Here is a 12,900-nt window from a genome sequence, read left to right on the forward strand (position 1 = left end):
TTCTTTATTTCTTCATAAGGCCTAATCCTCCAACCAGTCTCTGTTTTTACTAGTAGGTCTTCATATGTCCATCTTTTTCCTTCGATGTTTGGTTTTTTTATTGTCAGGATATCAATTGGCGATAGCCACCAAGGGGTCTTCTGTTCCAATAATTTTTTGTTTCTTTCCCACACTTCCAGCAGTGTTTTCTCCCAGATTCCAATAATCCTGAAGCTCAGAAGCCTGCAACACTTTCCTTGTGGGGCTTACCTCGCTCCCCTGAGGGCAAGCTATTAGAACATAAAGAAATAATGCATGATGAGATCATTATATAATTTGGTGGACCATTTTAGGGACCCTAGGGAGGCTACAAAAAATTAAATACAGTTGTCAGGGTGGTGTCAGTGGCTTTCCGGCTGGTTGCCCAAGAAGGTGTAAAGACAAGGGAAAGTTTCTTACAGTCCTTTTTTACTTCAAACCTTATAGAGAGAGGCTATAGAACCCAGCCTCTTGGATGATGGTGTTGTCCCAAGTGAATCTCTAACCTCCGTCTCTCCCACTTCCTCATTCATCATCATCATCATCATCTCCTCCTCTATGGGGGCCGCCCTCTGTCTTAGAATCATAGAATCATAGAATCATAGAGTTGGAAGAGACCACAAGGGCCATCGAGTCCAACCCCCTGCCAAGCAGGAAACACCATCAGAGCACTCCTGACATATGGTTGTCAAGCCTCTGCTTAAAGACCTCCAAAGAAGGAGACTCCACCACACTCCTTGGCAGCAAATTCCACTGTCGAACAGCTCTTACTGTCAGGAAGTTCTTCCTAATGTTTAGGTGGAATCTTCTTTCTTGTAGTTTGGATCCATTGCTCCGTGTCCGCTTCTCTGGAGCAGCAGAAAACAACCTTTCTCCCTCCTCTATGTGACATCCTTTTATATATTTGAACATGGCTATCATATCACCCCTTAACCTCCTCTTCTCCAGGCTAAACATGCCCAGCTCCCTTAGCCGTTCCTCATAAGGCATTGTTTCCAGGCCTTTGACCATTTTGGTTGCCCTCCTCTGGACACGTTCCAGTTTGTCAGTGTCCTTCTTGAACTGTGGTGCCCAGAACTGGACACAGTACTCCAGGTGAGGTCTGACCAGAGCAGAATACAGTGGCACTATTACTTCCCTTGATCTAGATGCTGTACTCCTATTGATGCAGCCCAGAATTGCATTGGCTTTTTTAGCTGCCGCGTCACACTGTTGGCTCATGTCAAGTTTGTGGTCAACCAAGACTCCTAGATCCTTTTCACATGTACTGCTCTCAAGCCAGGTGTCACCCATCTTGTATTTGTGCCTCTCATTTTTTTTTTTGCCCAAGTGCAATACTTTACATTTCTCCCTGTTAAAATTCATCTTGTTTGTTTTGGCCCAGTTCTCTAATCTGTCTTAGAGCTCTTTGCTCTCCTACTTTTAAGGCTCGCTGGGTTCTGGGAGATGGAGGGTCTGGAATGCTTTCTAGTGACAACGTGTCAGTCAGCAGCTGCTCTGGCTCTGCCTACTCCTCTTCCATTATTTCCCAACTTTCCCCCTCATCTGCCTCTGAGCTGTGACCTCCCGCAAACCACTGTTGTAAATCTATACTGTCTTCCTCTTCTCTGGAAGGGTCAAGATGAGGAGGCGGTCTCCACCATTTCTCCTCCTCTGCCCATCCCCTGACTTTACCCCCTTCTCCAGTGTCCTCCTCTTTTGCCCAGTCCCCGACACATTCTGTTCTCGCCATGGGCCATCAAATGCCTACGAAACGTCAGCAAACAGGACACAAGGACAATAGTGACATGCCACTTGTGTTCCCCAGCAGCTCTGACTTCAGCCCCAGACTGTGGGTTCCCCAGAGCAAGTGCTGTGTGCCATGACATAATGACGTCACATCATGTTGTGACATTATGACGGCACGGCGCAGCGTGTTCAAGCACTCTGGCAACTGGCTGGAGCCTGTGCCTCTGCCGTGGGGCCTCTGTTGGGGCCCATGCAGTCACAGCCGCATCCCAGAAGCATGTCTGCAGCCACAGTGGGCCCCAACAGAGACCCCATGGTGGAGACACAGGCCCCAGCCCAGATATAGCTGTGGCGCCGGAACGCCAAAGGTAAGGCAGTGTCCGGCAGTAGCAGTACATGGCGCATGGCAGCAGTGGGGGGCAGCAGAGCCTGGGCACCCACAGCAAAAATGTTCTGGGTGCCTGGGCCCCCAGGGCCCCCTGGAGTTGGTGCCAGTGTTCCCCAACAACTTTGGCAAAATGTTAACTGAAAAAGAGATTTGCATGCAAAGCAGTCTACACCACAGTGGCTGCAGAGGTGGTTGTACTGCCGCATTCCACTCAAAATTCCAGAGGATTGTGATGTTGTTCCCATTTAACATCCTCTCATTAGCCTCATTTTTAACTGCCAACGTACGTTATTTGACGATACGGATAGTATTACCAGATTCAGATCAGGGTTGTCAAACTGAATGGAATGGATATGCTGATAAAGTGATGGCTAGGAGCAGAGAGCTTCTCATCGAGACTAGATGATTAGATGCTATCTGTCAAATACAATCAAAATTCCCAGCTAAGTTGTTTCCCCCCCTTCTTTCAAAAATGATTATCCCCAGATAACCTTCTCCAGTTTTACAATTTGCATAAGAGTTTTAATTTCCACAACTTTCCCCCTTGCATCTCTTTGCTTCATTCAAGCTCACAGCTACAAGACTTCTTCATGGAGATTAATGCAGCACAACTTCCAGGTTCTCACCAACAACTTACAATCAAGTACATGGGAGCACAGACAGACCACTAACCTAACTGGCACTAACCGAACAGCCAGCTCGTGTTGTTTGACATGAATCAGTTTGGTCACTGCTCCTTGTAAGTGGCTAGTCTGGAAGTTCTCAGACTGTGTAGAACTGGAGGTCATTTCTTGAGGACCAAGGTCTGGTTTAGGGAAGTTGTCCTGAAGCTATGCAGGTTTGAATTTGGTCAGCAACTGGATGAGAGACCAGCAAAAAACCTTCTGTGTTCCACCTCAGTTTCCATTATAGAATAAAGGTTAGGTGTAAATAAAATATCAGTAACTTAAGCGCAGAAACATCTTGCTGTAAATTGTGTAAATATCTGTAGGGATGGATGGATCACACACACAAAAACAAATGAATATTTTATTATTTTTCCATATTGAAAAAACATTTGTTACTCAACAGTTATAGTCCAGTTCAACAAAACTAGTTACTTCCTGCTCACCAAACACCAATGTTTATAACACAAATTACATACAATTGAGCTTAAGGTTCCATCTTATCCAATTTCATCATCTTTAACATGTTTCTTAATATAGTTTGCTATTTTCTTAAACTTCAAAGCCTTTATCGACTGATGAAATGTTTGTTTTGCTCTTTGTATCCCAATGCTGCTGCTCCTTGAGGAAATGTAGGGGTCTGTTGTGGAATCTCTAAACCCATCTCCCTAACTCAGGCATAGGCAAATTCAGCCCTCCAGATGTTTTGGGACTACAGTTACCATAATCCTTGACCACTGGTCCTTTTAGCTAGGGATCATAGGAGTTGTAGTTCCAAAACATCTGGAGGGCCGAGTTTGCCTATGCCTGCCCTAACTTTTCAATTCTTAGACAAATCATGCCCCCTACCCCTGGCTGGCACTTTTAGTTTCTCTCCCTCCCACAAGTCTGGGGCAGGTGGCAAAAGCAGAAGAGCTCCCAAGGCCTTGCTGGTCCTTCATACAAGGTGTGATGAACTGCATTCGGCTTAGCAGATCTTGAGTTTTTACAAGCCTACCTTACTACCATGCAACCTCAAAGAGGTTGAGATAAACAAATAAAACAAAACGCAAGCTGCAAAAATCGAGTTTAAACATTTCTTTGGCATAGCTGCTGGTGTGTAAACCCTCCTTCCCCTCCCAGTTTACTCACACAGTGAGTCACTCCATCATCACAGCATCTGGGCTGCATATCCTAAGTATATATACAGAGATCATGTCTAATTACAGGTGATTTGCCCAGGATGGCTCCGCAGTGGGGACTGTCGTCTTCAGGTACGTGAATGTGACTTGTGGACTAATTGGAATTTACATTGTGTGGCCATTTGCTGCCATTTGCCTCAACAATGACTTCCAGCCTTCCTAATTAACTAGCTAGTGCATTTAACATTTGGCACTTTTCTCAAGCAGAAACTAACAAGATCGGAGCGAGCTTATTATGTTGTCAATGTGTCAGTTCTCAGCAATTTGAATCCCTCCCCCCTTTGATTTGTCCTCCATTCATATGATGTAAAATGACTTGGTTCTCCATCTCTCCTACTGTTATTTCGAATGACAAAGTGGACAAGGGCAAAATGTTAGTGTCCTGAATAAAATGTGGCCGCCCTTGGTCTCCCATTAACACAAATAGTGCTTATTAGAAGCCATTTCCTCACACAGTGCAATTTCTCTCTATTGGTTTTTATTCTGTGTTTATTTCAAACACACACATAACCAGAATTCTCACAAAAGTAGCTTTGTATATTTATGGCTTACTATCTGCCGAGTTTTGTTATTCCTCTTGCTATGAAGCTGTGCTCCCTTGCGATTGACAGGTTATTTCCCTAGCAGAACTGTGGCAGCATACACAAGGAATTATCAAACCAATCTTCCACAAGAAGAAGAAGATGAGTTTGGATTTGATATACCACTTTATCACTACCCTAAGGAGTCTCAAAGTGGCTAACATTCTCCTTTCCCTTCCTCCCCCACAACAAACACTCTGTGAGGTGAGTGGGGCTGAGAGACTTCAAAGAAGTGTGACTGGCCCAAGGTCACCCAGCAGCTGCATGTGGAGGAGCGGAGACGCAAACCCGGTTCACCAGATTATGAATCTACCGCTCTTAACCACTGCACCACACTGGCTCTCACAAGCAGTTTGGAGTACTGGAATCTTGGTTGTGTTATCTCATGGTGCTGGTCTGCTACCAAATTTATGACTCTGTAGGAACATGGGGACCAGGTAGGCATGCATGAGGTAGGCATCTGAGGCAGACTCAGGCAGCAAACTCAGGTGGCAGAATCCAATGGGTGCTTACGCCAACATGCCCACCTCCTTGCCAACACTGCCAGAGAAGTGAGGAGAAGCAGCTGTGGTTCTGGTGAGATGTCGCGAGATCTTCCAGGTTCTGGTGAAATCTCGTGAGAGCTCCATAAGATCTCACAAGAGCCCCATAAAATCACAATGAGGTCTCTGGAGGCTGCAGCCATGTGACCCCAGTAAGCAAGACTTCTGCATGGGTGGTAAGGAGTCTCGGGTGGCATGTGGCGTGTGGTGTGTGTGCAGGGCTACACCTTCCAGTTTTCCCTTGGATGGCGAAATAGAATGGACTGCCCCTGATGGGGACAGAAGAGCCCTGCTGTCAGGGACTGGGCAGAGGAGGAATGGTGGAGACCACCTCCCCATCTTGACCCTTCCAGAGAAGAAGACAGTTCAGCATTACAACAGGGGTTTGAGGGAGGTCACAGCTCAGAGGCAGATGAGGGGGAAAGCTGGGGAATAATGGGAGGGGAGGAGGAGGAGGCAGAGCCGGAGCAGCTGGCTGACACGTTATCACTAGAAAGCATGCCAGACCCACTATCTCCCAGAACCCGGCAAGCCTTAAAAGTTGGAGAGCAAAAGGCTCAGAAGCAAAGGGCCCTCAGCGCCACCTGTAGAAGGGATGACCAATGAGGAAGTGGGAGAGAAGGGGAGTGGAGATATAATAATTTTATTTATTTATTTATTTATTTATTTATTTATTTATACCCAGCCCATATGGCTGGGTTTCCCCAGCCACTCTGGGCGGCTTCCAACAGAAAACTAAAATACAATAACCTATTAAACATTAAAACTAAACAGGGCTGCCTGATTTACTCAGGACAACGACAAAGTCAGCTAATGTTTTGGTGAATTGTCGTTTTGTCATTTAGTCGTTTAGTCGTGTCCGACTCTTGGTGACCCCATGGACCAGAGCACGCCAGGCACTCCTGTCTTCCACTGCCTCCCGCAGTTTGGTCAAACTCATGTAAGTAGCATCGAGAACACTGCCCAGCCATCTCGTCCTCTGTTGTCCCCTTCTCCTTGTGCCCTCCATCTTTCCCAACATCGGGGTCTTTTCCAGGGAGTTTTCTCTTCTCTTCTCAAGAGGTGGCCCAGGTATTGGAGCCTCAGCTTCAGGATCTGTCCTTCCAGTGAGCACCCAGGGCTGATTTCCTTCAGAATGAATTGGTTTGATCTTCTTACAGTCCATGGGGCTCTCAAGAGTCTCCTCGAGCACCAGAATTCAAAAGCATCAATTCTTTGGCGATCAGCCTTATTTATAGTCCAGCTCTAATCAATGTTTTGGTGAATAGCCGCTATTAATAAGGCAATTAGCACTGTTCTTTTCTGCATTTCCCTGTCTTCTGCACCATAAAAGGAAGGACCCTTGTTTTCCAGGGTTCCGTGGTACAAAACTAAAATGGATCCAAGGCCCAGTTCTTTCTGGATCCTCATAATTGTGTGCCCTCTGCTAACATCTGAATCTTGACTGATGGAAACAGCATCTAGTCTGTTGATGTGTCTCCACTTTGGAGTGTCTTATCCCAGGAGATCCAGTTGGCTCCCTCCTCATTGACATTTTGTACAAACATGAATATTTTTTATTTTTATCATTATTATTCCATCGTGGTTTTTGCCCATGGAATGATTGATTCTCTTCGTTTGATGCCTTGGCATTATTTGGCTTTATAATGGGCTGCCTCCTGGGTCTCTTGTTTCTTTGCGTTCAAACTGATGTGCTGTTTTCGATTCTTTCATTTGATCATGTTGCAAGTCACCATGAGCATTGGGAGGGAGAGGTACTATATGAACCTTTTTATTTTTAAAAATATTCTAACCTTGATATAATCTGCTTGGATACTGCATCCATGGTCTTGAAGGAGATTGAAATTTAGAGGGGATAGGATGCTGCAACAGGGATGATGTGGGGAGCAGTTTTCAAATTGCTTGCTTCAGCTGACAAAGAGCTGCATTATGTCAGGAGTTGCAACAACACAAGCAATTCTGGGGTGCACTTCAGAAAGAGATGGAAGAAGCCAATGGGCATGGCAAGAGATGGGATAGCTCAGTCATTAGAGCACCAGACTCTTAAGACAAACTAAGGCCCGAGGGTCGGATCTGGCCCAATCGCCTTCTAAATCTGGCCCGCGGATGGTCCGGGAATCAGCGTGTTTTTACATAAGTAGAATGTGTCCTATTTAAAATAGATCTCTGGGTTATTTGTGGGGCATAGGAATTCGTTCATTTCCCCCCCAAAAATATAGTCTGACCCCCCCCCCACAAGGTCACGTGGAGAAGAGGGAGAAGACTGGGGAAAGGAGCTGCTGGGAGCTGGAGGGATAACAGGGCTTAGTGAGTAGGGAGAGTCTGCAGCAGAGAGAAGTTCAGAAACTGAAGCAGGAGAGTTGGATAAGGGAGGCCAAGAGGCAGAGATGAGTCAGGCTGAAGAAGAAGAAGAAGAAGAAGAAGAAGAAGAAGAAGAAGAAGAGGAGTTTGGATTTGATATCCCGCTTTATCACTACCCGAAGGAGTCTCAAAGCGGCTAACATTATCCTTTCCCTTCCTCCCCCACAACAAACACTCTGTGAGGTGAGTGAGGCTGAGAGACTTCAGAGAAGTGTGACTAGCCCAAGGTCACCCAGCAGCTGCATGTGGAGGAGCAGGGATGCGAACCCAGTTCATCAGATTATGAGTCTACTGCTCTTAACCACCACACCACACTGGCTCTCGAGTCATGGGTGTCTCCCCCTCCTGCTGTGGACTTTCGGTCCTGGTAACTGATTTCCGTGGAGGAAGACAACTGGTAGTGAGTTGCTCTGTTCATTAGGCCTGACACTCCATCAAGTCTGTGGAGATTGTGTTTTTGCCAATAAAGAGTTAACTCTATCTTTGAACTGTGCGATTCCTGACCGACATGCTCTTGTGAAATGTGTACATTCTCCCTGTGCAGAGTGAAAGCATTAAGTAAGCAATTTTATGCTGCCCTTTGCCAGCAGCAGCTAAGCAACCAAGAGCTTTGCAGTGTGATCCAGCCCTGGCCTCTTTGGAAGTTACTCCCAAATGGGACTTGTTTCCAGGCTGGTCTGTATAGGGCTGTAGCCTTTGTGTGCTCTTTCTACTGGGTTAGATAAAGCACAATGTTTGATTGCTGACAACAAGCAACACAATAGCTTATCAAACAGGATCATAGTAGCCTGGCCCAGGAGCTCCCATCTCATCTCATCTCAGTCAATGTTGTGCATGCTGTTAAAGCATTTAACAATGCCTGCAGCATTGATCAATGTCACTCTTGCAAAGAAATGTTCATGCTGCCGATTGGAAAGTAAATGGGAAACTTCATCAGATGTGGCAGCAATTAGGGTCTATAAAATTAATTCTGGGAATTTTGCCGGAATTATAGTCAACCCCCTTGCTGTTCTTTATTTTCCAGCAATTTTGCAGTGCAGTTTAAATTCAGTTGAACAGCAGTCTCCACAAACCAGTCCAAATGAAGTCCTCAGGTTTAAACAGTCTTAGGAGGAGGGAATCCTGAGCTTCACTGAACTTCTGAGTAGAAAGATATAAGACTGCATTGATAGTCCTTTGGGGCCCCTGGCAATGCATGAGTTTGGACTTATGCTTAAGTGGATTGTGTCCCATCAAGCTTCTAGAAGTAGCCATCTGTTTTGGTTTTATTTTCTACAATGGAGAACCTTCTTCATAAGGAAAGTATCGTACCTGTCATGTATTATCTAGTTGAGATTCCTGCATTGCATGGGGTTCATAGAATCATAAGTTGGAAGTTACCCCCAGCAGGAATCTCAGCTAAAGCATCCATGACAGGTGGCCATCCAACCTCTGCTTAAAACCTGCACAACCTCCTGAAGGAGTCTGTTCCACTGTGGAACCACTCTTACTGCCAACAGGTTCTCCCTGATGTTTAGGTGCAATCTGCCTACTTGTAACTCGAAGCCATTGGTTTGAGTCCTACCCTCCAGAGCAGGAGAAAACAAGCTTGCTCATCTATGTGACAGCCCTTGAGATATTTGAAGAAGGCTATCATATTTCCTTCTCAGTTTCCTCTTTTCAAGGCTAAACATACCCAGCTCCTTCAACCACTCCTCATAAGGCTTGGTTTCCAGACCCTTGATCATCTTTGTTGCCTTCCTCTGCACACGCTCTAGCTTGTCAACATCCTTCTTAAATTGCGGCACCCAGAACTGGACACAGTATTCCAGATGTGGTTTTACCAATGGAATATACTTGGAGTCCTGTAGTGATTTCATGCTCTTTATTGCAGCTTGTAAAACAGTGATTGAATTGCCCCCCCCCAAACCGCAGGCTTTTATATACATTATTTACACAATGTGTCCCGTCTGATTGGCTGATTCTGCTTCCCTCCTGGAATTGGTCTTTTCCTGCAGGCCAAACAGTTGTTGCATTCCATGATCCTACCAGCCTAATAGGCTGATTAACTTCCTCATGAAGCCTGATTGGTCTTTTCCTGCAAGCCAATCAGTTGCTGCATTCTAGGATCCTACTTGCGTATTGTTCTAAGATCCAAGCTTAGTACATAACAATCAAGACAGAATAGAGCGAGGCTATGACTTCCTTTGACCAGGACACTATACTTCTGTTGATGCAGCCTACAATAGCATTAGCTGTCATCACTTCTTGACAGTTTCTTCAAACAGAGAAAACATAGGAACCTGTCTTACACCAAGCTAAGTCCAAGCTGGTCCATCTAACTCAGTATTCTCCAGTCTGACTGGCAGTGGTTCATAAGAGTTTCAGGCAGGAGTCCTTCCCAGCTGTACCTGGAAATGCCAGGATTGATCCTGGGACCTTCTGCATGCAAAACAGTTGCTAATCCACTTAGCCACAATCCTTCTGCATCTCTTATATATAAATTTTTATTAGTTTTTCAACATATCATTTTCAACAATAGTTAAACGTACTTTTACATCTTATACAATTTTTTTTGACTTCCACCAATCACATCTGAAAATTTATCAATCTATTCACTTAATTTACATTTCTTACTTTCACTATTACTTTTAAATCTCATAACAAATATCTGTTTTCTTTCTCTTCTTTGCAATATTTCATCTATTTCTTCTTACAAAACTTCTTGTAGTCCTACTAATGTAATTTGTTGATTACAGTTGCTCTTCAAATAATTCATATATTTCTTCCAATCTTCTGTAAATCTCTCGGGTCCTCAGGTTTCGAATCCTTCCTGTCATTTTATCCAATTCTGCGTAGCCCATTAATTTTATCTGCCATTCTTCTTTCATCGGTATTTCTTCTTGCTTCCCAGTCCTTCTGCATCTCAGTCTTTAGAGAAATATACATTTCTCGGCACTCCCTCCCACAACATTAATTTCATACTGCCAGAAAATTTGCATTCGATTAATATGAAGCACCTATGACTAGGAGGTGCTGGCAATATTATATCATTGAGCAGTGGGTCCAATCATGGCACAAAGGAGTTTTACGCCTCGGGCTCCTTTTTCTTCCTGAATAATGTGCCTAAGAGGAATATAGATCCTGGATTTATGACATGCAAACTGTGCTAGGATGTAGCCGAGTGCCAAAACTTATTTAAAAACAAAGCAACATGTGGTCTTCCCTCACCGACAATGCTTTGCATACAAATAACTAGAATCAATGCAGGAGAGGGAGGGCTGGGGGCGAGGGACAGCTTCACATTGCTTTCAGTTCATTAGACTATGGAAACTACCCAAAACCTTCTCAAAGGAATATGCTCAGTAAGCTCTTTGCATCAGTTCTTAGAATAATTAGAGTGGCTTTGGCTGCAATCCAACGCCTTTCCTGGGAGTAAGGCACACTGAACTTAAAAGGATTTACTTCTGAGTAGACACACGCAGGATGGTGCTGTCAGTCAGGCAAAGGACTACATTAAATAAAACATTAGGTACAAGTTGTTGACTTCTCTACCCTTAATCACATTCTCTCTAGATTTGAAATGCCAACAAGGCTTTGGATGGCAGAAATAAAGGCAATTTAGTAGTCTCACACTTTGCAGTCTCGCACCCTGAAGTAATTGCTGTCAGGAAGACTTTCTTCATTCTGTTGGAGTGGAGTGTCAGTTCAAAGTTGGTCTTCTTTACACCATGCCAGGAGAGTCAATGTGCTCCCCTCCAGATGTTGCTAAGGAACATCTCTGACCATCCCTGGTCACTGGCTGATGGGTTCCTACAACCTCTGGAGGCAACTGCCTTCTGGGAGCCCAACAGCAGGTGGAGCCAGAGCAAAATGTCAGGGAGAACCAGCTCATTCTAGTTTTGTCCTCATCCCCTCTGCTGAGTTATAGAATCATAGAATTGTAGAGTTGGAAGGGACCTCCAAAGTCATCTAGTCCAACCATCTGCAATGAAGGAATCTCAGCTAAAGCATCCATGGCAGATGCTCATTCAATCTTTGCTTATAATATTTTTATTAAATTTTCAACTAACAAAAACAAAACACCACTGGTATCTGAAGAAGTGTGCATGCACATGGAAGTGTATACCTAGAACAAACTTAGTTGGTCTCTGTGGCGTTTTCCCTCTTAGGTGTGTGACATCATACTGGGTTCATAGAGAAAGGGTTAACTAATTGTAAAATGACTAACCAATGGGAACCCAAGGGGCTGAGTTAACTGTGTATAAGGTTTAAGCACAGGGAGAATTTGTTAAGAGAGAGTTAGCGTTAGAGTGGTTGAGAAGACAGTCTGGAGTTAGACGAGAGAGAGAGAGAGAGAAGATAAGTGTGGGTTGGGCTAGTCGGGTGTGAGAGAGTGAGAGAATTTGTTAAGAGGAGTCAGTCAAACAGTTGAGATAATCAATCAGAAGGTATTAGGAAAGTATAGTCCGGTAAAGAAACTAAAGTTAAGATACTGACAGGAATATTATTTGAGAAGCCATAAACTTGTTAATGTTTGTAAAATAAACTTGGGGGATTTTTTGGTTCACTTTTAACAACTGACTGGACTCAGTGTTTTACCAGAGAGTAACTGGTTGGTGGCAGCGGGGAAGCGAGCACAGTGGTGGCACAGGGATCAATAGACCGTTAAATGTCCGGGGACCCTGTGTGATTGCCACAGTTTCTAAGGTGCTACTAGACTAATCTTTTAACATGGCTACCTACCTGACTCTAAAACACACACAATAACTAATACAAAACACCACAAAGAAAGAAAAATATACACAAAACCAATGTCAGTTCTGCTTAAATCCTCCCTCCTTCTGCTCTCTGCCATACCCCCAGAATCCCTCTTTAGGGATTCAGCTGAGCCAGCTTCAACTCTACCAGCTGAGCCCTGGCTGAGTTGGGCTGAAAAGTTATGCTTGAGTATCTTTAGCTGAGCCAGGGCTGGGGACGTAATTCTGGCTTAGTCTGAGCCAGAGATCTGCTGTTTCCTAAGCTGCTCATCCTGGAAGATCTTGACATAGGAATCCCCTACCCAAAAGAAATACATTGCTTTCAATACCACTTGCTGTGCTCTGTCTGTGCATCTAAGAGTTCTGTCTTTGAGCATCAGACTGGGGGAAGAGATATTTAATGCACTATGGAGTAGGCTCAAGGCATGTTTTCCAGACCTTCTTTAGTATTCAGCAGAGACTCTAATTATTGCTGCGCGAGGGAATTCTCTGTAGGAAACTTCCAGTTTGCTTTTATGCATTGCTCCTGTTGTGGCATGATTTAGATGGCACAGCCAAATGAGATGCAGCATTCAATGAACAACCTCCTTTACACCAGGTTCCAAGCCATATAATAACATTTTTTCAGGGAAATATACATATGTGTGGGCTTGTCCACATTTCTGCTTGTTCCCTGCCTAGAAAGCACAGATCTGAG

Source organism: Podarcis filfolensis (assembly GCF_964270895.1).
Source record: "Podarcis filfolensis genome assembly, chromosome: 7".
NCBI classification, from domain to species: domain Eukaryota; kingdom Metazoa; phylum Chordata; class Lepidosauria; order Squamata; family Lacertidae; genus Podarcis; species Podarcis filfolensis.